Source organism: Pituophis catenifer, unplaced genomic scaffold (genome assembly GCF_029215685.1).
Source record: "Pituophis catenifer annectens isolate HBS135680 unplaced genomic scaffold, rPitCat1.0.hap2 SCAF_8, whole genome shotgun sequence".
NCBI classification, from domain to species: Eukaryota; Metazoa; Chordata; class Lepidosauria; order Squamata; family Colubridae; genus Pituophis; species Pituophis catenifer.
The window spans coordinates 29,482,360-29,505,501 of record NW_027256888.1 but is presented as its reverse complement, the minus strand read 5'-3'; the positions used below and the strand labels follow the sequence as shown (position 1 = coordinate 29,505,501).

Here is a 23,142-nt window from a genome sequence, read left to right as displayed (position 1 = left end):
TCCAGGAATTTTGGAGAGTGTTTAGCAAGCTGTGGCAGTGGCCGGAGAGACTACTGGTCTACTTCTTTAAGGAGGGCCTGGATCATGAGCTACTTCATGTGTGCATCTACAGAGGAGTCCCTGATCAGATCCATGAGTGGCATTGGATGACGGCGGCAATGGACCTCGAACTTAAGCGGTACAAGAAGTGTGGTGCCGCAGAGCAAAAACCGAAGGCCAGCCAGGAGAAGTGCCAACTTGGCAAGCAATCAACTTCTGGACAAGCCACAGACCCCTCCAGTGGAGCCTCGGGACTGCCCATCAAGTGCTTCCATTGTGGCTAGCAAGGGCATCGAGCACTCGAGTGTGTAGCCTCAGCCCCCCAGCTGAGGGGAAAACCACCAGATGCCACCAAGTTGAAGAAGCTCCAATGAAAGGTGAGAGAGAAGGGGAAGCTTGCTCTCCAAGCCATTGAAGTCTCTCCTCCCCCTCCTGAGGGAGGGAGAACTTTGGCCCAAGACATCCAGCAGTCTGCTCCCTACAACAGCAAAAAGGAGGCTGAGGATGACCTGATGGTAAGTGAGGCCATCCACCCCTTCACCCTCTCCATGAGACCCATAGTGCCAAAATCCAGGGCCCAGGGGCTGTGGATGCCTTAATAGATTCAGGCTGCACCCACTGCCTAACCAGTTTGCAGACAGTTCTGAAACTGGGCATCAGAGCTAAAAAGTTACCCCAACCCATGAGGTTTGAGCAGATTGACAGATCATTGATAGAGGGAGTCCCCACCACACTCCTTATTGAACCAATAAGGCTATATCCCAAATCCCAATACTGGGACCTAAAGGAGGTTTTCAGCAAGTCAGAATGCAATGCACTACCCTATTGACTGCGCAATTGAGATCCTGCCCGGTGCCAAACTATCCAACCCAAAACTATACTCTATGACCCCTAGAGAAATGAAGGAACTAAGGGAATACATTGATAAGAACCTGGCAAGAAGGTTCATACAGCCAACGAAGTCATAAGTAGCCATGCTAGTATAGTTTAAAGAAAAGAAAGATGGAATGATGAGATTGTCCATAGACTTTAGAGAGATTAATGCCATATGCATGGAAAATATGTACCAACTCCTCCGAATAAAGGGCATGCTGGCCCACCTAGCAAAAAGAAAATTTTTTACCAAATTAGATCTGCATGAGGCATACTACCAGGTGCAGATTAAAGGGGGGGGGGTGACTGGAAAATCACATTCAACTGTCTGCTAGGAAGCTTTCAATTCAAGGTGATATCTTTTGGCCTCCAGGGAGCCACTGCCATGTTCATGCAATTGATCAATGAAGTACTACATGAGCACCTGTACAAGGGAGTCCTTGTATACTTAGATGACATTCTCATCTTTACTGAGACTGTTAGGAAATGATTTTACCTAACTTGTTGGGTTGGCAATATATAAACCATCATTATAGCTTTAAGATACTGCTGTATTGCTGTATTGCATCATACCGTGTCCTGATTGGTTAGCTCTGTAGCCAATGTTCTTAAGAGGGAGCTAGAAACATGGTTTGTTTCTCTTTGCTGATCGTTACTGCTCTGCTGTGTTTTGCTACTGTTTGCAAATACAGAGGACTGATTATTGTGTATGACTACAACGACTGGTAAGAAGACTTCGTTATTGGATTATCCCTGGACTATTGTTTTACTATCTACTGCTTTATACATGTATGACCTGGACTTTTTATTGGACTGTGCCTTATTACTATTTCCTGAAAGTAAACACAACTCAGTGTATCTGTGTATTGGCTGTGTTATTTCGTAACTACTCTCAATCACTTTCATGTGCACACCCCTGCTACTCAAGGGTTGCTCTGCAAATTCCTTAACAAAGACCATGGAAGAGCATATTAAATTGGTTTGCCAGGTGCTCAAGAAGCTGCTAGCGGCAAACCTGTATGCCAAACTGTCCAAATGCAAATTCCACAAGACCAGCCTAGACTATCTAGGATACCAAGTGTCCAGTGAGGGTGTTGATATGGACCCAGGGAAAGTCAGGCCTGTCCTGGAGTGGCAACCTCCTCAAACCCACAAGCAACTCCAAAGCTTTCTTGGGTTTGCAAACTTCTACTGGCAGTTTCTTCCCTTTTTTGCTGAGATCACCCTCCCAAACATCAAACTACTAAAAACAGGAGGGGGAGGGGTGAAACCCCAACCAAGCCAGCCCCTACAATGGACACTCAAATGCCAAGCAGCTTTTGAGACCCTCAAAAGACCCTTTGCTGAAGAGCCGATTCTCAAGTACCAGGACCCAAAGCGGCTATTCATCATCCAGGCAGATGCCAGCAACATGGCAGTGCCTGCGGTCCTCCTAAAAAAATGTGGAGGGGGACTTGCAGCTCTATGCATACACCTCCCACAAGCTCACTGAGACTGAAAGAAGGTGGGCAGTGTGGGAGAAGGAAGCATACTCAGCCCAGTAGGCACTGCTTACATAGCGCCATTTCCTTAAAGGAGCCAAAATGCCATTTGAAATATATACTGACCATAAAAATCTGGAGGCGCTTGGGACTCCATGGAAACTGTTGCCTAAGGAAGTCCAGTGGGTCCAATACTTCAACCATTCTAACTTCACATTGAAGTACATCCCAGGAGGAAAAAACCTTTTGGCCAATGCACTCAGGATCACAGATGCCACAATACAACAGCAAATGTGAGGAGGTAGTCCATGCCATGATTCCTCCACCCCAGAGAGAGACACAAGCGGGCAGCAGGTGCAAAGGCGGCAAGCCATAGAAGGGGGGGATCTAATTCAGAAACTCAAAGCTGAACTGCCATCCAACCCTTGGTACAGGGACAACAGGGGATACAAACCTCTGGGGAGGGGCTAGCATGGAAGGGTTCAAAACTGTATGTCCTAACACCCTCCACATTCTAGTGCTCGAGAAAATAAACAATGTGAAGCAAGTGGGACATTTTGGGTTTCTGAAAACTCTGCATCTGGCAAGGATGCAATTCTGGTGGCCGAGGATGAAAAGGGACATTGAAAACTAAGTTGTGCAACTTATGCTGCAATTAAAAAATGACCCAGAAAGCCTCCTGGGTTCCTCCAACAAGTTGTTGACCCATCCTGTCCATGGGAAGAAATTGCCATGGATTTCATAATAGAGCTTCTGAAGAGTGGGGGAAACACAGTCATTTGGACTGTGATTGACCTTTTCTCTAAGCAAGTCCATTTCATAGCCTGTTCTGGTCTCTTGTCAGCCCATAAGCTAGCCAAGTTATTCCTAAAATACATTTACTGGCTGCATGGGGTGCCCTGGAGTATCATCTCAGGTCACGGGGTTCAATTTACTGCCAAATTCTGGAGGGAGTTCATTGAGTCAATTGGATCCTCCCAGGGGCTCAGTTCAACTTTTCATCCAAGTACCAATGGAGTGGCAGAACAAACTAACGCGATGATAGAACAATACTTAAGGTGTTATGTCAACTACCAGCAAACTAATTGGGCAGACCTACTAACTTTCACTGTGGTGGCATACAATAATTCAGTGCCCAACAGCATAGGATTCACCCTGTTCCAAATCACCACAGGGATGGAGTTTGTCTCCATGCCTGAGTTTCCCTGGGAGCCACCCTCCTCAGTTACTCTAACCGAATGGATGGACTCCTTGAGGAAAGCCGGGGAGAACATGAAACAGGCCCTTCACAAAACCGCAGAATCCCCGAAAGCCCAGGCCAATAAGCATTAGTCCCCACAACTTCTGTTCCAAGTAGGGGACAAGGTTTACTTGTCCACCAAATAATTATGATTGAAACTACCCTGTAAGAAGCTAGGACCAAAATTGCTAGGGCCATTTCCCATTGTAAAAATCATTAATCCGGTTACAGTGGAGCTGAAACTTTCCTGCCTATTAAGGAAAGTGCATCCAGTCTTTCATAGCAGTCTGTTGAAACTGATCCCAGCTGAGATTGTAGGCTGTGCAGCCCTGATACCCATCATGGTGCAGGGAGAGACCCATTACAAGGTAAAAATAATTTTAGACTCTAGATTATATAAAGGGAAACTACAGTATTTAGTGCAGTGGAAAGGCTACCCACTCTCAGAAGCTACCTGGGTGAAGAGCACAGGTGTGAGAGCAGAGTGGTTAACAAATTCCATGACATATCCACAAAAAACCAATGAACCGCTGGAGGAAGGGAGGGGTGGTTAAGCGAGAACTAATAATGTTTATGTTTGTCTTTCCAGGAACTTGGAAATAAGGGCCTTGGTGGTGCAGCGGACTAAGTGCTGTTATGTAGCACTTAGCTGCCAGCTGCCTGCAATTACTGCAAGTTCAAATCTCACCAGGCTCAAGGTTGACTCAGCCTTCCATCCTTCCGAGGTAGGTAAATTGAGGACCTGGATTGTGGGGGCAATAAGCTGACTTTGTAGAAACACCGCTTATGGGGGGCCAAAAGCCCTAATAAGCAGGTATATACAAAAGAATGAAGGCTATTGCTATAAGTGCATTGTAAGCCGGCCTGAGTCTTCGGAGAAGGGCGGCATATAAATTGAACTAATAAATAAATAAATAAATAAATAAATAAATAAATAAATAAATAAATAAATAATAAACTTCTCCTGAGTTAATACAAGCGTGGCCAGCAGTGCATTGGAGCAACTTCAAGATTGCTTTGGGAGCACTGATTGGGCACTATTTGAGGAAGACAATATTGACACGTACACTTCTACGGTACTGTTTTATATTAAAAGCTGCATTGATGTTGTCACTACCACCAGACAAGTACGGGTGTTCTCTAACAACAAGCCCTGGATAAATAGAGAAGTGTGTCTTTTATTAAGAGCAAGAAATGCTGCTTTCCATTCTGGTGATGTGCTACAGTATAGCGAGGCAAGAGCTAAATCAAGGATGCTAAAGCTACATACAGACGGAGGATTGAACATCTTTTTGGGAACTCAGACTCTGGTTGGATATGGCAAGGTCTGTGACAAATCACAGGACAAAGCAATAAAAATAGTTTGTCTAGCAGTAGTGACTCTTTGGCTGAGCAGCTAAATCAATTATTCAGCCACTTTGAGGTGGACACAAGAACGACCATCATTCCAACATTTACCACTGATAGTGCACCATTAACATCTACCATCAATAGACAACCACTTCTACTGCAGATCTCTGATGTAAGACGCACTTTTCAGAATGTTACTATCCGGAAGTCTGCTGGGCCTGATGGAATTCTAGGACGAGTTGTCAGGGTCTGCGCTACAGAGCTAGCTGGAGTGTTCACGGATATTTTCAATCTATCCCTGTCGCAGTGCTCTATCCCTACCTGCCTGAAGACATCTATTATAGTGCTAGTCCCTAAGCAGACAGTAGTGGTATCTCTTAATGATTATAGACCAGTAGCTTTAACATCTGTTGTCATGAAATGTTTTGAGAGGCTGGTGTTGAACTACTGTATATTAAGGCTAGTCTTCCATCTACTTGGGCAGCAAACCAAAATGGCGGCTCCGCAGTGAACCCCGAGCTTAGGGAGGCGATGTTCGACATTTTCAGGGGTGTCAGGGGTCAGTTAACCATCTTTGACCCCCTCCCAGCGAGCCGAGGTGTTGCCGGCTCGATAGAGCCATGGATGGAGCCCGAGAAACAGCTGACTTTCGGGGAGGAGGTTAGAGGATGGTGGCAGTACCTGGAGGCTTGGCTGCAAAGACGCCCCCGTTGTTGGTGGAGAAGAGGGCAGCATTACAAACATTAGGATCCCTCAGTTTTGAGGGATCTGGACACTCCCCCCCTTTTTTCTGAAGCATGGAAGGGGCTTAATAGGCTGAATGGCCTGAAGATCAAGCTTATGGGGAAGGAACTGAGAATTGTCAGTTGGGGATGACGGTTGGTCTCTCTCTTAACTGCTCCCCCCCCCTTATTAGGCTTAGGCCTAATAGGGCCACTTAGCATAAATTTACAACTTTTGATTGATCTGCAGCCTTATTTGACCATTATTTGACCATCTTGTCCTCCCTGGGTTACCCGGATTATTCAACTATTCAATCATTTATTCCATCCTATGACTACACCTTGCTTTTTTCTGAACTAAGCCTCGGCTATCGCTGGTGTGAGAACAGGAGGAGGCACAGACACCGAGAGTCTTGGACTATGGTGGGATGGACCATCTCTCATTTGACCTTATGACTCTGGTTTGGGTCACCTTGAAAGGACGGCCTTTGAGACTTTTTTCCCCACCATTGAATAGACTTATTATAATCACAAGACTTACCATTGTCATGATAGGACAATGATGTCCTGATGTTTTTAGCATATTGTCTTCTCTTTAACATCTTTTCCTCCCTTATTTAATCTACCTGTTTTTACCATCTCTAACACCCTTTAATAGAAAATGATCCTTCATCACTCTTAGCTCATTACTATTCTTTAATGTATTCAACTGCGGAGCTCCTTGCACTGCGAGACTCCCCCCTCTCGCAGATTTGGCCCTCTCAACTATTGAAGGCTGCCCTTGATGATGGGTTTTGGAACCCCAAGAGGTGGTACACTAAAAAACGGAAACTCTGGGGTTTTTTAAATAGATTTTTAGATCCAATTTTAAGGGGATCCGGGAGGAGGGTGGTTTTTAATAATAAAAATGAGACTGGGGGGGTCTCTTAAGGATCAGCAGCCATGCCATTTTGACAGTCCCAGCGGGTTGGGGAGGTTGGGAGTCGTAGGAGATGCTCAGAGGAGGGTGGGACAAGCTATACCTGTGATGGTGGGAAGGGGCAGAAGAAATCGAAGTAGGGGTGGGGAGCATCACACCAGATGCATTCGGATGGTGACTTGCTCCCATACCTCCTGCTCACCCTGCTTTCCTGGGGATATGAGAGTGAAGGACCCTGGTTTCAGTCTGATATATGTGAATGCCAGGTCCGTGATGAATAAGGCTCTCCTCATACGAGATCTTATTGATGAGGAGGGTGCGGACCTGGCCTGTATCACGGAGACCTGATTGGGGCAAGAGGGGGGAATCCCTCTCTCTGATTTATGCCCCTCAGGCTTTCGTGTCCTGCACCAGCCGCGACACCAGGGAAGGGGCGGGGGGGTGGCAGTAGTTGTTAGAGAAAGTCTGAGTCCTAGGGAGGTCACTGTCCCTCAGATAGGTGGGTGTGAGTCTCTTCTATTGAAGTGGGACCCTGGAGTTCAGTCGGGCTTGTTGGTCACATGTCTATCTCCCAGCTGTGTTGCTACAGCCCTGCCCGCACTGCTCGATGTCTTGTCTGAGGTGGCACTTGAACTCCCCAGCCTTTTAGTTGTGGGAGATTTTAATCTGCCTTCGATTGGTGAGTCATCTGAGACAGTCCGGGAGTTCATGGCCTCATGGCAGCCATGGACCTGACTCAGGTTATTCAGGGCCCAACTCATAGGGGAGGACACACACTCGACCTGGTTTTTCTTTCTGGGCAGTGGATAAATTGTCATAGTAAGGGGGAACTTTCCATCACTCCCCTGTCATGGACTGACCATTCCCTCCTTAGACTAGACTTTCAATCTGCCAACCCCTGCCGCTGGGAGATGGGACCCATAAAATAGTTCTGCCCTAGGCGCCTGATGGACCCAGAAAGGTTCTTGAAGGAGCTTGGGACATTCCCCACCTTTTAATCCTGCGATTCAGCTGAGGCTCTGGTGGCATCCTGGGAATGGGTGGCTACCAACGCCTTGGACAGAATCGCACCTTTGCGGCCTCTAACCCGACGCAGATCCCGGATTGCTCCTTGGTTTTCCATGGAGCTCCGGGAAATGAAACGTCGGAAAAGACGCTTAGAGGAGAGTTGGAGGTCCTCCCGATCTGAATCTGACTGAACACAGTTAAGAACCCATATTAGGTCTTATCTAGTGGCGATGGAAGTGGCGAAAAGTCACTACTTTGCCGCCCTCATTGCATCTGCAGAAAACCGCCCAGCGGCCCTGTTTCGTGTGACCCGTTCCCTCCTCAATCAGGGAGCGAGGGAAGACCCTTTGCAGGGCAGAGCTGAGGATTTTGTACAGTTTCTGCATGATAAAATCGCTCAGTTCTGGATCGGATTGGACTCTGACTGGGCAGAATCCAATCGGGAGACTAGGGTGGGTCTTGAGAATAATATCTGGATTGAGTTTGACCCTGTTTCTGTCAAGTAAGTGGACAGGATTGTGGGCAAACTTAGTTCCTCCACTTGCTTATTGGACCCTTATCCCTCCTGGTTGGTTTTGGCTGCCAGAGAGGTGACTAGAGACTGGATCCAGGCAATTGTCAATGCTTCGTTGAGAGAGGGGAACTTCCCCACCTCTCTTAAGGAGCCGGTGGTTCGACCTCTCCTCAAGAAGCCTTCCCTGGATCCAGACTCACTTAATAACTATCGTCCCATCTCCAACCTTTGTTTCATCGCGAAGGTTGTTGAGACTGTAGTGGCTCAACAGCTCCCACAATTCCTGGAGGAAACGGAATACCTTGACCTGTACCAATCAGGCTTCCGACACGGTCATAGCATGGAAACGGCATTGGTTGCTCTGGTGAATCTCTGGCTCTGGCTCTGGCTCTGATCTCTGGCTCTGGCTCGGGATGGGGGATCTCTGGCTCTGGCTTGGGATGGGGGTTGTTCCTCCATCCTGGTCCTACTTGACCTCTCAGCGGTTTTTGATACCATCAACCATGGTATCCTACTGCAGCGACTTATGGGGTTAGGGGTGGGAGGCACTGTCTTATGGTGGTTTTCCTCCTACCTCTTGGGTCGCTTTCAGTTTGTATGGGTGGGAGGGCAGAAATCCACCCCGAGGCCCCTTAATTGTGGGGTGCCTCAGGGGTCGGTTCTCTCCCCTCTGCTCTTTAACATCTATATGAAGCCACTGGGTGAGATCATTCATGGCTTTGGGGTGAGATATCATCAATATGCTGATGATACCCAATTATACATCTCCACCCCAGACCACCCCAGACCACCCCAGAGATGCCCTTTCCATGATGTCCCGTTGCCTGGAGGAGGTACAAGCCTGGATGGGCAGAAACAGACTCAAACTCAATCCCTCTAAGACTGAGTGGCTGTGGATGCCGACATCTCGGGTTTCAGAGGCTCCATCACTTTTGATAGATGGGGAAAAACCTGCACCCGTTGATAGGGTTCGCAACTTGGGTGTCCTCCTGGATGCTCCGCTATCCCTAGAAGACCATCTAATGGCCATGACCAGGGGGGCCTTTGCACAGGTTCACCTGGTGTGCCAGTTGCGCCCTTTCCTGGACCGAGATGACCTTCGCACAGTCACTCATGCCCTGGTTACTTCCCGCTTGGATTACTGCAATTCCCTCTACATGGGCCTGCCCCTGAGATGCACCCGGAGACTCCAGCTGATCCAGAATGCAGCTGCACGGGTTGTTATGGGAGCCCCTCGTTACTCCCATATAACACCCCTCCTGCATGAGCTGCACTGGTTACCAGTGGTTCTCTGGGTCCGCTTCAAGGTGCTAGTCCTCACCTATAAGGCCCTTCATGACTTAGGTCTGGGATATTTGCATGACCTTCTCCTGCCTGCATCTCACCGTCCTGTTCGCTCACATAGGGCCTCTCTCCTCAGGGTTCCAACGGCGAGCTAATGTCACCTTGCTGTGCCCAGGGGTAGGGCGTTCTCTGTGGGTGCTCCCACCCTCTGGAATGAATTACCTACTGAGCTCCGGACGGCTCCTGATCTCCGCTCCTTCCGTCGGGACTTGAAGACTTGGCTTTTCAAACAAATAGGCTGAGACTGATTCTGGGCTTTATTATTTACTACTAATTAATTATTTGGATTAAATTATGATTTTATTGTACTTGTTTCTTAACTTGTGTTCGCCACCCTGAGTCCTTTGGGAGAATGGCGGCATATAAATACATGTAATAATAATACTTTGGACCCATACCAATTTGCATATAGGGGTAATAGATCAACTGACAATGCTATGTCTCTTGTTGTCCATATTGTATTGAATCACTTGGAACAACAGGGAACATATGTGAGGCTGTTATTTGTGGATTATAGCTCTGCCTTTAACACCATTTTACCCAACAGGTTGTTTTTTAAAATGTCCAATTTGGGTATAAGAGGATTTGTTTGTGGATAAGGGATTTTCTGACAGGTAGGCCGCAGTCAGTAAGGATGGGATCTCACCATTCCTCTACTCTGATACTAAGCACAGGAGCCCCCCAGGGTTGTGTGCTAAGCCCTTTCCTTTATTTCTTGTACACACATGACTGCACCCCATTATATAACACCAACACAATTATTAAATTTGCGGATTACACAACAGTGGTGGGGCTCATTAATAAGAACAATGAGTCTGCTTACAGGAAGGAAGTACAAGGGCTGACATTGTTTGTTTGTTTTGTTTGTTTGTTTGTTTTATTTGATTTATATACCACCCTACTCCCGAAGGACTCAGGGCGGTGAACAGCCACAAGATAAAAACACATTAGTACAAAAATTAAAACAGAATAAAACCGAATTAAATAATTTGGCTGAAGACCGATTTAAAACACCCCAATAAATTAAAACCAATTTAAAATTTGTATTTTAAAAGGAAAAAAGGGAAAAATTAGGCCAGGCCAGCCTGATAGAATAAAAAGGTTTTAAGAGCGTGGCGGAAGGTGCATAGATCCGGGATCCTCCGTATCTCCAGGGGTAGACATTGTGGTGTAATGAAAATAATCACACTTAACACCACAAAAACTAAAAAAATTATAATTGACTTCAGGAGGAAGAGAGATGTACATCTACCATTGTATATAAATGGTGAGGAGGTGGAGAGGGTGAGTAGTTTTAAATTTCTGGACATTTATATCTCGGAGGACCTCTCATGAACTATGAATGCTAACATGCTTGTGAAGAAGGCACAGAAGAGGCTGTACTTCCTGAGAATGCTCAAGAAGATAAATCTATCTCAGCATCTACTTCTGTCCTCTTATCGCAGCACCATTGAGAGTGTCCTGACCAGTGGTGGGTTGCTCCCAGTTCGCACTGGTTTGCAAGAACCAGTAGTAAAAAATTTTAATAGTTTGGAGAACCGGTAATAAGATTGGCTGCCCACGCCCCCAAACCAGTTCCCGGCCCGGTTGCTGTTCACTTACCCAGCCCACCCCCAATCTATTGCTGCCTCCTGAGTCCCAGCTGATGGCTAGAGGGAAAAAAACTGTTTAAACTCTTTTTTTTATTATTGAAAAAGTTTTACAAATACAGATTTTCCCCCTCCCCCCCCTTTCCCTCCCTAGCCCTCCCTTACCCTCCCCTCCCCCCATGGCTTCCCCAGGATGAAATCCAAATCCAAATCATATTATATAATACTTTACCACCCATCTACTCTACCCCTTGTGTAGTATACATTTCTTCCTGACATTCTAATATTCTATCCCCTGTGCTATACATTTCTACACAACATTCAACTAAAAGTTATCTGGTACTTCCTAGTTTAATATTTATTCTGCACATAATCTATCCATTTCTTCCACTCTCATACATAGATCTCTTGGGTCCGGTCTTTTATGTATGCTGACATCTTCACCATTTCTGCGACACTGGCCACCTTCAAAATCCATTCTTCAATAATAAACATAACATCCCTTTTCCAGTATTAAACAATCAGTAACCTAGCCTATCACCATATACCATATCAATTTTGTTTCACCCACTTTCCCGCAGGTCCACCATATATAATAATTTATAGCATCTAAACAGTCACATCAAATCCTTCTTCCAACAGCGTATTTAGTGTCTTTAGTTGCCATCTGCCCCCATCATTGAAGAATACTTCTGTATATAAAAACCCCCCGAGTGACTTTATATTTATATTTCGTATGATATCTTCTATAAAGTCTTTCATCTAGATTATTAATTCCATCAACAATGTTAGGGTAACAACCAGATCAACTGCAAATGCCCTTGTTCCATAATCCTCTTGCCTCATGGCTATTCCCTTCAACGTACAGATAATCCATCTTTTTTAAAATCTATAATAGAAAGCTCCAATTCACTCAATTACAGGCCTTCTCCACGTCCTAAAACACCAGCACTGCAGGGATCTGTTTATTCTTCTCAAGATAGTCCAATAAATCTATAATTTGCCTCACATTGTCTTTATATATCTGTCTTCTATAAGTCCTGCTTAATCATGAATCAGTTCTTGAATAACTGGCATTAATCTGTTGGCTAGTAATTTTGCAAAAATTTTATAATCCATATTCAAGAGAGATATTGATCTAAAATTTTCTAGTTTTGTGGAACCTGCTTCTTTTCTTGCCTTGTGCTGGCTTAGACCTCTGCTGTTGTTGTTTTTCTGGAATTTGTTTATAGGCTGATCGAGTTATGCGCTGGTCTTTAACTTTGTAGGACATCAGATCAAGATCCAAAGCCACTTCTCTTGTATTTTTAGGTGGTCCACCTATAACCTTTAAAGGAAGATCCGGGAACGGCTCATCCAAAAAGCCCCTAGTGGTTCCTTGTATTTCCATTGGCTCCATCTCCATCTGCTTCCACTGGACTTCAATCTCTTGCTCAATTTGTTTTTCTTTATCACCCTCCTGTATTCCTAACACTGAAGATGTACATGGAGATGTTAGGCTAATTTTAAAAACGTTAAGATAAAATTCTTCCGCTTTTTCAACAATATTTAATCAATATTTTTCTCCTTGATATCTCAATATTATGCCAATTGGAGCATCCCATCTAAATGGAATTTGATGTTTCTTTAGTTCAGTCACCAAAAATCCAAAATCCTTTCTGTCTTTTAGCATCTTGGGCGGCAGCTCTTTATAAATCGCAATCTCCCTTCCATCCACTTGTAGAGTAGAAACAAAAGACTTTTGCAAGATGTCATTTTTTATTCTTCTATCTATGAAGAATATCACCACATCTCTGGGCAATTGCCTTTGCCTTGCCACCCAAGAATTCATTCTGTAAATCTTGTCAATTTTGGACAAAACCTCTTCAGGGCTAACCTTTAGCATCACAGCCAAAGCATCAGCACAAATCCTTCTCAAATCTCTATTGTTTTCCTTTATCCCCCTCAGTCTTACAGCAAACTCCATAAATTTAAATTGCATCATTGTCACTTCATTTTCAATCCTTTGCATTTTATTATCCACACTGTAAATCTTATAATCAGCTTCCTTCATTTTAGACTCTACTTCTAAACTAATTTCTTCCACTTTTTTATCAATCTGGACAATTACTTCTGAGAAGCCAGTCAAAACTGTCAAAATATCTCGCTTCATCTTATCATACTTTTCTTGAACCACCTCCTTAATTTCCTGTTGAAATTTTTCAAATTTCTGGTCCATAACCGCATCTTGTTTCATCAGAGCCAGAATAATAAATTCCTTCAAGTCTTTAAAATCAATCTCCTGTCTCTGGCTCTGAATCTGCAAACTTAAAAACTGCTCTTGTGACTGAGTGGGGGAATCCCCCCCCTACAGCTTTGTTGTCTGGCTTTGAAGCCATTCTGCCACGTAGACAAACTCTTTTTAAAAAGGAAGTCTTCTCTCCCTTTACCACAAAATCCTCTCAGAATTAAGCAAGTCCCTAAGGGAGAAGGATAAAGACACTTTGGGAAAAAAAACTTTTCGCTTCTCTTCTAGACAGTACTGTTACTTTCGATACTTTGTAGCGTACTAAGACAGCCAGGCAAATCCACTTTCGCTTTCAGCTTTTTTCAAGCCGCTAAAGCCAGACACCATTTTAAACTTTCACTCTTCTCTTTCTCCATTCTCAAATTCCATCACATAAATAATACTTGCAGTTTTGAGTTCCGGATCCAGATTTCACCCTGTTTATTTTTAATAAATCTTTTGACTTTCGCTGATTACGTTGGTCACATTGTCTGGCTCTGCTACATGCAGAGTTCCCCTGGCGTCCGGAGCCTCGGCGAGCTGAATAGGGAGCCTCATCCTGCTTCCTCCCCAGAGGCAAAAAAGACACTCTGGGGACTTCACAGGGGCTCTACCTGCTCTCGCCGGCTCTCCTCACGTTTCCTCAAAGAAACAGAGTTTTTTGAGCCACCTCTCAGCTGTGGAGGCGGCTCTTTACGGGCGGCGGGGCTGGCGGTCTTCAAAGACCGTCTGGCGGCGATGACGGCACCAACCGGAAGCCGAGCCTCTATTCAAAACTATTTAAACTCTTGCCGCGGGGCTTCAAAGGGCCGGTCTACAGCTGATCAGTGTAAAAAAAAACACAAATGAGTAGACTGGTGCCTGCAAAAATAAATGGGTCCCAGTGGTGGGATTCTACTTTGGTAGAACTGGTTGTTAAGTAGTTAAGTAGTTGAGCCAGTGGTTGCCAAAGTGGGTGATATCGCCCCCCCAGGGGCAGTACCACTCAGGGGGCGGTGGGATGCCTTAGGGGGCAGTAAGAGGGGTGGCAGGGGGCACTAGAGGCAAAAGGGGGCAACAGGGGGGCTAAGTGGCAAGGAGGGTGGCCCCCACCCTTTGGCCTGTGCCTCGCAGCAGTTATCTCCTTGCAAGCAAACAGCAAGAAAAAACAGCCCCTTTCAGCTTCAGCATAGGTTAATTAGCACAAGTTGATTAGATCAGCCTCCCGACTCTCGGCTGATTTGCTCTCAGCTGTTTTGCGCAGGGCTCTGTTGCTAGCTGCAAAGAGTGCTGGAGCAGATTTTTTTCCTCCTAGCTATGCTGAAAAAATGAAACTGAAAGTAAAGCAGGCTCTTTGCTGCAATGTGACAAAATGAGGCAGAATGAGATTTCTTTTTCTTCACCAAAAAAGGTAGGTGCAAACAATGGGAAATTTAGGGCAAAAGAGGAGAGTTCAAGATTTTAAAACACAAAAGAAAAAAAGCTCTATTTAACTAGGGAATTGTAATAATTGAGATACTATTAATTGTATACTGTGTTGAAAGCAGAAATGGTTAAGTTGTGGTTTGGAGGAATATATGGGGGAAATTATTTGGTTTATTATTATTGGTAAATATAATTAATTGATTTGTAAGAAATTGGATTGCATTGAAATAATTGGAATATTCATGTTCATATTGATTAATATACAAAAAAGATAGTTATATAACTAATTGATTTATATTAAAATGTTGAATTTGTATTAAACAACTGTATTACATAAATACATAATTAACCAATGTGAGGATGGATATAAAAATAGATGACAATGAGAAGGGGTATAATATAGAATAGAAGGGAAAAATTGAATTTGATTAAGATTAGAGATGAGGATGAAGGGTAATCTTGGTTTTATAAAAAAATAGATGAGGAATAAATCCGGCAAAAAGGAAATATAGAAATCGTAAATTTAATTGAAATGACTAAACACTGTTTAAATTTGTGAACCGGTCAAATACTCTGTTCAAAGAAAATACATTGTATGTTTGTATGTGTGTTTCTAATTATTGCTATTTATTCATTTGTTCTCTTTTATTCTTTAAAGTTTAACAATTCATTCTTTATCTTAATATCTTTATATTTGTTTGGGGTTGCCTTTCTTCCCTTTCATCTTTTTTATTGTACAGCAATCTTTCTTCTCAAACCTACCACCTCTCTTTTCTTTCCTTCTTACTTTCTCTTCCCCTCCTCTTCTTTTCCTCCCTACTTCCTCTTCCTTTCTCCTTCTCCTCCTCTCTTCCTCTCTCTCTTACCCTCACTCCTACTCTAATTTCCCTTCCCTTCCTTCCTCCCTTCTTTTCCTTCCCTCTCTCTCCTTCCTTCTTCCATCTCTCTTCTCCTTCCTTCATCCCTCTCTATTGCTGTATCCTTTTATGCATATGGACTACTCAGAGGGCTGAAAAAGTTAGTTTTGACTGGTCCTCGCACTTTTGACCAGTCCTCACATTTTACGTTTTTTGCCCTATCTTGTCACCATGGTGAAGAGAAGCAGTTGTGAAATGAGTGACATGGTTGTTAAGAATGCTGCATGGGCATAAATGTGAGGATGGTCATAAGTGTGAGGACCAGTCAAAAGTGCGAGGACCTGTCAGAAATAACTTTTTTCAGCCCTCTGAGTAGTCCCTATACACATAGCCATGCCCACCCAGTCACATGACCTCCAAGCCATGCCCACAAAATAAGCCACGCCCACAGAACCGGTAGTAAAAAAATTTAGAACCCACCCCTGGTCCTGACATACAGCATTCTTGCATGGTATGGGAGCAGCTCTGTAGTGGACAAAAAAGCTCTACAGAGAATCATTAAAACTGCCCAGAATATCATTGGACTCCAGTTACCAGCCCTGGATGACATCTTCGAATCTCACTGTTTGAGAAAGTTGCATAACATCTTCCCATCCTGCTTACAATCTTTTTGGACTGTTGCCTTCTGGCAGAAGATACAGAACAATTAAAACGTGGACCACACATTTTCTGAATAGTTTTTATCCCAGAACTATAATTGCACTCAACAATGAACTAAAGGGCCACCATCGGTGAGTTGTTGGACAGTATTACTTGGTCTGTTGTGTGGATGTTTGGGTGGTTTAGGGGTGGAGAATTGTGGTGAGTGGGAGTGTGTTTGGGGATTGTTATGTGTGTTGGACCTGGTCTCTGGGTGTTAAGTGAATTCCGTTGTATGGGTATATTGTGTATACACGTACAATGACAATAAAGTTATTATTATTATTAAGAGGGGAGATCTGACTCTGAATTGAACCTGGCTGAAACCATCTTGTAATACTTCATAGTTGCCACACAATAGCTAGACCATCTCGTAGACAAAACAAAGAGCTCTTCCATGGGAACCAAGGTCATCCCAACAGGTGACAGTTGGAGAAGGAGCTGAAGTGATCAAGGGAGTCTGCCACCTGCTTTGATTGGACAATGTGACCTGTGACACCTGGGGAGGAAAACTTTTTCTCTTTTAATTATATGATAACCATGGGAAACTTTTAGGGTTGGTTTTCACTGGCTGTGCTGATATGATGTATCCAATAAACATGTTCTCTGAGGAACATTCCTGCCTTGGGATTCTGATTTCTTTGGATGCATTACTCGGAATGCTGACATTTAGAGGAAGGCTGATGGAAACATGTCACTCATAGAAGAAAACAGCAACCAAGAACAATGCCCCTGCTGTCTAGTCCAGCCCCTTTTGAGCCTTCACTTTCATAGCCTTCCCCTGCAAAAAAGGATGCAGACATCTAGAAAAGAAGCATCATCAAGTGTCCCTAGAAAAGAGGCATCATCAAGTTCTCCCGTGAAAGAAAAAAATTAGCTCAGATTTCCCTAGGAAAAAAAGGCAAGTATTGGTGATAGGGGATTCAATTTTAGGGGGAAAGAACCATCCATCCATAGACTGGACATTAAATATAGGGAGATACGTTGTCTTCTTGGAGAAAAAAATCAAAGATGTGGCTGAGAACTTTACCAAAATAATCAAGCCCACAGATTACTAGCCCTTTCTTCTCCTTCACATAGGGATAAATGATGACAATAAACCTGAAAACAATATTGAGAAATTACGAGCAGCTAGGCAAGAAGTTAACGAGTTAGGAGCACAAGTGGTGTTTTCATCTGTACTTCCAATGAAAGATCAATAATCCAATGAGGGAACAAAGAATTTTAGAAATGAACCACTGGTTTAAGAGTCTGCATTACCTACATGAAGGGCTTCTGACAGGGGATGGGCTGCAGCTTACAAGAACTGGGAAGAATGTATTTGGAAAATGACTGGCTCAATTTATCAGAAGGACTTTAAATTAAAATTGAGGGGGGAAGGTGACCAATCCTTAGGATCTTTAGGACCTAATCCCAAGCATAAACCCAAGACAACCAATCATACAATGAGGTAGGGTGTGATGGAAAGGAAGAAAAACTCAGGTATAAAGTAGGAGATATAGGAAGCATACCCAGGGTCAGCCATAAAGAGCTTAAATGCCTATATATACTCAAAGTTTGGGGAACAAACAAGTACTAGTACACGAGGGCAAATATTGAAGTACTAGGACAAATATGATATAGTTGCCACTATATCCTGCTGCGATGCCTCCATTGTGTGAACAGTGGCAGCTCCCTGCAACTGTTGTATCTGGCCAGTGCCTTTTTCTCCTTCTCCTCCTTCCTTCTCCTGCCCCTTTTCTCATAGAAAATGCCATTGCCTCCTAGTCCTTGAGTTCCCAGGGCACTGGGACCCTGCAGCCCAGCCCAGCCCTGGCCCCCTTCCCCTCCGAGCTCATGGGCTTCCCGGGCTGGAGGAGAGTGGAGGGCTGGTGGGGCTCCTGCTGGACAGGGCTGCTGCTGCTGCAAGGTGAGGCGAGGCAGGTGATGATGTGTGTCGCCTGGCTGCGGAGCACCGAAGTACACAAGTGCGGTGCAGGCAGGGCTGGCCAAGCGTGGCTTATTAGACACCCTGGCTCACATCCAGTTGGCCTTCATTGCCGGCCAATGACTGGCCAAAGGGTCAATGAGCTGAAGCTCCTGCCAGCCACCGCCAGCCCTCCCGCACTCGCTGCCTCCTGTGCATGCATCCAGGGGGAATGCCCAGGGCGGGCCCTCGTTTTTTCCAGGGTCCTTGAGTTTGACATCTCTGCCTTATATTGCTAGAGAAAATTTCTTGTATGGTTATAAAAATTGAAAAATACCAATTGGAGATAACTAGATGGTACTTAACTGTTCAATCTTACAGGTTTAAAATACAACATCAATTTGACAAATGTCATCAGGTGGCAGATTTTTTGTATAGATACTGAAAGGACGGTTAAAGTTGTATGCTGGGAAAATTAAAATATTTTGATCTATACAAAGGCTATTTCTCCCAGGTTTCACTAATAAAAGAGAATAAATAGAAGGATGAGTTGCTACTGTATGTTGCAAAAAAATTAATCTGTTCTTCTCAACATTGTAAGGACCAAGGATATTTTTTTGGGTGGTGTAGGAATCAAATGCAAGGCTCAAGGCATATAGACAGTTGGAAAAATCCTGATTCTTTTGAGCACCTGTAATCTGGTACATATATTTATAATAGTAAAGAAAATAGACAAGAGAAATGGGCTACATGAGATACTGATAAAGAGAGGAGTGATTGAACAAGCAGGAGAGAACAAGATGGAGTGGTAGCCAATGAGCAGTGGACCAAGAATATCTATGGTGATAGGGTTGAAGAGGATCAGGAAATGTCTGCAGGAGACAGTTGAGGAGTCCAAGAGAAATGTGAGATGGTCTGTAAAGGGACCAAATCATGTCAGAAAAGAAAACTGTGTGGGGCAACCCTGAAATGAAAATCAAAAAGCAATTTTGAAAATCAAAAAGCAAGTTAGCAAGTTTTGATTAGAATGAAAATGTGAGCATGTTCCCTTTTTCCCTCCCTTTTGGGCAGTGCGAGACTTTTTCCGCTAGAAGTGAAAGCAAAGAACTAGCTCTCCAATTATTGCAATTATTAACTGTGGAAGAAAGCAAAAGCTTTGTCTGTTTCACATTGAACATTGAAACCGAGGGACTGGCAGAGAGTGCATCATTTTTTCATTTACTTTGTCCTTCCAAGTTTTTCACAATCAAAGACTTTGCTAGTGGGAAAGTGGTAAGGAATTTTGGCAATCATATCAGTTCCTTCCAGGTTCCCTGTTGAGTTGTGGAAAGCTGTCAGGGAATGTTAGAAAATACAGATCACATGATTATGCCTGACTATGGCAATGTTGAACAGCAGTAGTGTAGCGGGGCTGAAGCAACTTGGGACTAATGGGTCCTGGCATTCTGAAAGATAATCTGTTTGAGGTACCTTTGTTGACAAAGTTTTGTCCTAGGATTCAGCATTTTGCCCAATTGAAGTTTACAAAGTATCAAACAGACACTAGTATTTTAGTAGTATATAGATTATAATTTTTTTCCTTACTAATTTTGTGCATTTTTTAGACTTTATGATACCCCTTGGTTAATATTTTGCAAACATTATTTTGTCATCACTGTGACAAATAACTTAAATCTGAGAAAGTCTACTGTATGTAATCAATGAACATTCTCTTTATGAATATCTGTTCCTTCCAACAAAGCAGAAAATACAGGAGGGGAGGGGAAGTGTGTATGCGTTAAGTGTGCTTCAATCTCACAGAAATCCCTTTGCATCTCTGTAGAAATCTATTGCTTAGTAAAAGGTAACAGGCAAAAGTATCTCTTAAGCTATTTTTAAATAGTTCATTCAATAATTCCAGTGAAAGAGGCTGAGTTCAAAGTCACCCTTGTCAATTTATTCACAGGTGCTTCAATAGTTGCACATCTTGCAACCATTGAAATCCGTAAATAGAAACTAGATAATTTTTAATAATGAAGGAATGGAGGGGTATTTACCATTCAAAGGCTACAATTGTTCCATTACTTTTAAGGTCTGGCTAGCAGTTTTTGTGTTATAATTTAGTAATTTAGTATCAATCCAATACCTTTAAATCTGTTTTGAATTCAAAACCCTCTGTCTATCCACTGTATTTTTGCTGAACTGGGGAGGAGCCAGGATACAGAGAACTGCAATACAGGGAATCTAGATTTCTTTTGCCAGAACTCTGCTTATTTAAATGATAGCTAATCTACTTAAAATAACACTTGAACCCTCTCAAATAGCAGACATGATCATAATTAGAACTAGTCTATGAGTTATTTCTAGACCTCTCTGATTAGACACCAGCATATTTATCAATGCTTTTCTCATATTACAAAGAAATTTAATAATGATGGTAAAACAATGTATTGAATATACACACAAGCTGTTCAATATATTGTTTTACCATCTCTCTCTCTCTCTCTCTCTCTCTCTCACACACACACACACACACACACACACACACAGAGAGAGAGAGAGAGAGAGAGAGAGAGAGAGAGAGACACTACAGACTTTTTTTTCTCAATTTTTCTAATATTAGTAAATCTGCAACCAATATTTTGGCAGAAATACTTATCTGTCAAAGAAACCTCAGACAATATCCTGAGAGAAACCATGAATTCTACATAACTTCAGATATGTTAAGAGAATATTTGATATCCCATGAAAATAAGGCGGAAAATAAATATTCTGAGCACAAGTAAATACTTGGGTAAACTATTTTTGGGGATAATTAAGAAAGAGGAATGAAATAGATAAAAGTATAAGTATTCCATTAATAAAAGTCTTTAACAATAAAATAAATTTATTAAAAAGAATGATACTAATCAGTAGGAGCTTTTAAAAATGCAAAATATGAAATAATATTTCTCAATGCTTAATATTAAATAAATATAAAGAAATATATTCAATGAAGAATCAAAATAGATCATACAAACCCTTCAAATCTTCAGGACAAATAGTGAAGAATTTCATATAGGATAATAAGAACTCTTCAGCCTTTTTTCTAAGAAAATAGGAAGTTTGAGCTGCTTTAACTATTCATTCAAGAAAGCTTGGTCCATGGTAAGTGTTGAGATAATCATGGCCCTGGAGTTACATCTGTCTTCTCTGACTATGTAATTCCTGTCCTTCTCATCTATATTTGGCAACTGAACTCATGTTTCAGTGAACTGCCACTATCTGGGATTTCAGCATAATAGACTTGAGCCTAGAAGAACGAACAACTTCTATATGTTTCAAATTTAAACATTCAAGAAAACTTGAATTGCTGCTGATTACAATGTATTACCATATTCTTGCTGATAACCATATTTTTATTTACTATTAAAGAATTTTAAAATGTGACACAATTAGAACTATCTATAGTTCTGGTATTAGAAAATAATTAATCCTTTATGCTTCTTTACCAACATGTCTTTTTGGAAAACAAAAGAAGGAAATAATATTAGCCTTGTATGCATTATTATTCTAAACAACCTTTTACATCTGTAGTTTAAATTGTGTTAACACTCTTGCCATAAAAATGACTTAATAAAATCTTAATTTATGATATCAGACACTACATAAGTGAATTAATGCATGAAACTGGCTATGCCTGTAAATGTCTTTCAACATTTTTTTTAAATTTGATTTATATGCCTGCAGTAATTGCAGGCAGCTGTGTTAATAACAGGGTGCTTTAAACCACTGCACTACCAAGACAACAACATTGTTGTCAACGAAGGGTTCAGCTTCATTGTACATGCTCCTTATGAAGTCCGGTTGCATGGGTGTCTCGCAGGGTTTTGCCTCTGACATGTTGCATTTGGATAACATTTCCATGATTTTCTCTCTTTGTGAGATCCGGAAGCCTTTATCAGTCTTAATTACTTGCCACCTAGGTACTTGTCTATCTTCCCTAGCAATTTCAGAGAGAAGTGATTTCCTAATTTGGTGGCAAATTTATCGCATTTGGTCCTTTGCTTCCCTATGTACAATATATCGTCCACATACACAAGGACAACTTCGAATGCTCCTCCCTCTCTCTTTGTGAAAAAACATTTGTCTGCAGAGGTGGCTTTGAAGCCCATGGTGTTGAGAGCTTTGGCTAGACAGTTGTACCACCTCTTGCCAGACTGTTTGAGTCCATATAAACTTTTGTTCAGAAGCCATGTGTTGTCCTTCCCTTCGTTGTATCCTGGTGGGGCCTTAACATAGATTTCCTTATCCAATTCTGCGTGTAGATATGCGGTTTGCACGTCGAATTGGAATACTTCCAGCCCCAGGATGGTGGCAATTACTAGGGTGCTCTTGACACTCTCAGCCCTGATTGTGGGGGAGTAGGTGTCCGTGTAGTCTTCCGGGTACCTTTGGGCGAAGCCTTGTGCGACCAACCTTGCTTTGTAGAGTGCTTTGTTGTCTTCGAGTGTCTTGACCTTGAACACCCACTTGGTCCCAATTGGCTTTTTGTTCTCAGGAACTTGAGCTGGTGAGTATACCTTTAGGTTCCGGAGGCTCTCCATCTCCTTTCCCATGGCTTGTCTCCACTTTTTTCTCTCTTCCTGGGGGAAGCCGAGTATCTCTTCGTAGGAACTGGGTGTGAGATGCTCTGTGTGTATGGACATGACATAGTCCTCTAGTCTCTTTGGTAATTTGTTCCTACTGGATCTAGTTGGTCTGTCAGGAGGCGTATCTGCTTCATGCAGGCATTCAGCTTCCTTTTCGGTGAGGCTATCTAGGTTCAGTGTGGGGTGTCCTTCTTTCCATTCCTCGGCTCTCAGTTCTTGGTGTTTGGGCCTGTTTGGTTCAGTTTCCTCTGGTCCTCCGGTGGTCAGTTCTTTGTCGCTTTGGTTATGTGGGCGCATATCTCTGCCAAGGAAAATGTCATT

At 43.0% G+C, this 23,142-nt stretch overlaps 1 protein-coding gene across 5 annotated transcripts in view; it reads right to left on the bottom strand.

Annotated features, from left to right (window-relative positions):
• Nucleotides 1-21,277, bottom strand: part of PALLD (palladin, cytoskeletal associated protein) — a 531,380-nt gene extending 510,103 nt beyond the window's left edge. For all 5 annotated transcript variants that reach the window (XM_070948121.1, XM_070948115.1, XM_070948116.1 and 2 more), the window contains exon 1: nt 21,211-21,277. The gene's annotated coding sequence lies outside the window, so the exon portion shown is untranslated. The remainder of the gene's footprint in view (nt 1-21,210) is intronic.
• Nucleotides 21,278-23,142: the final 1,865 nt, after the last annotated feature.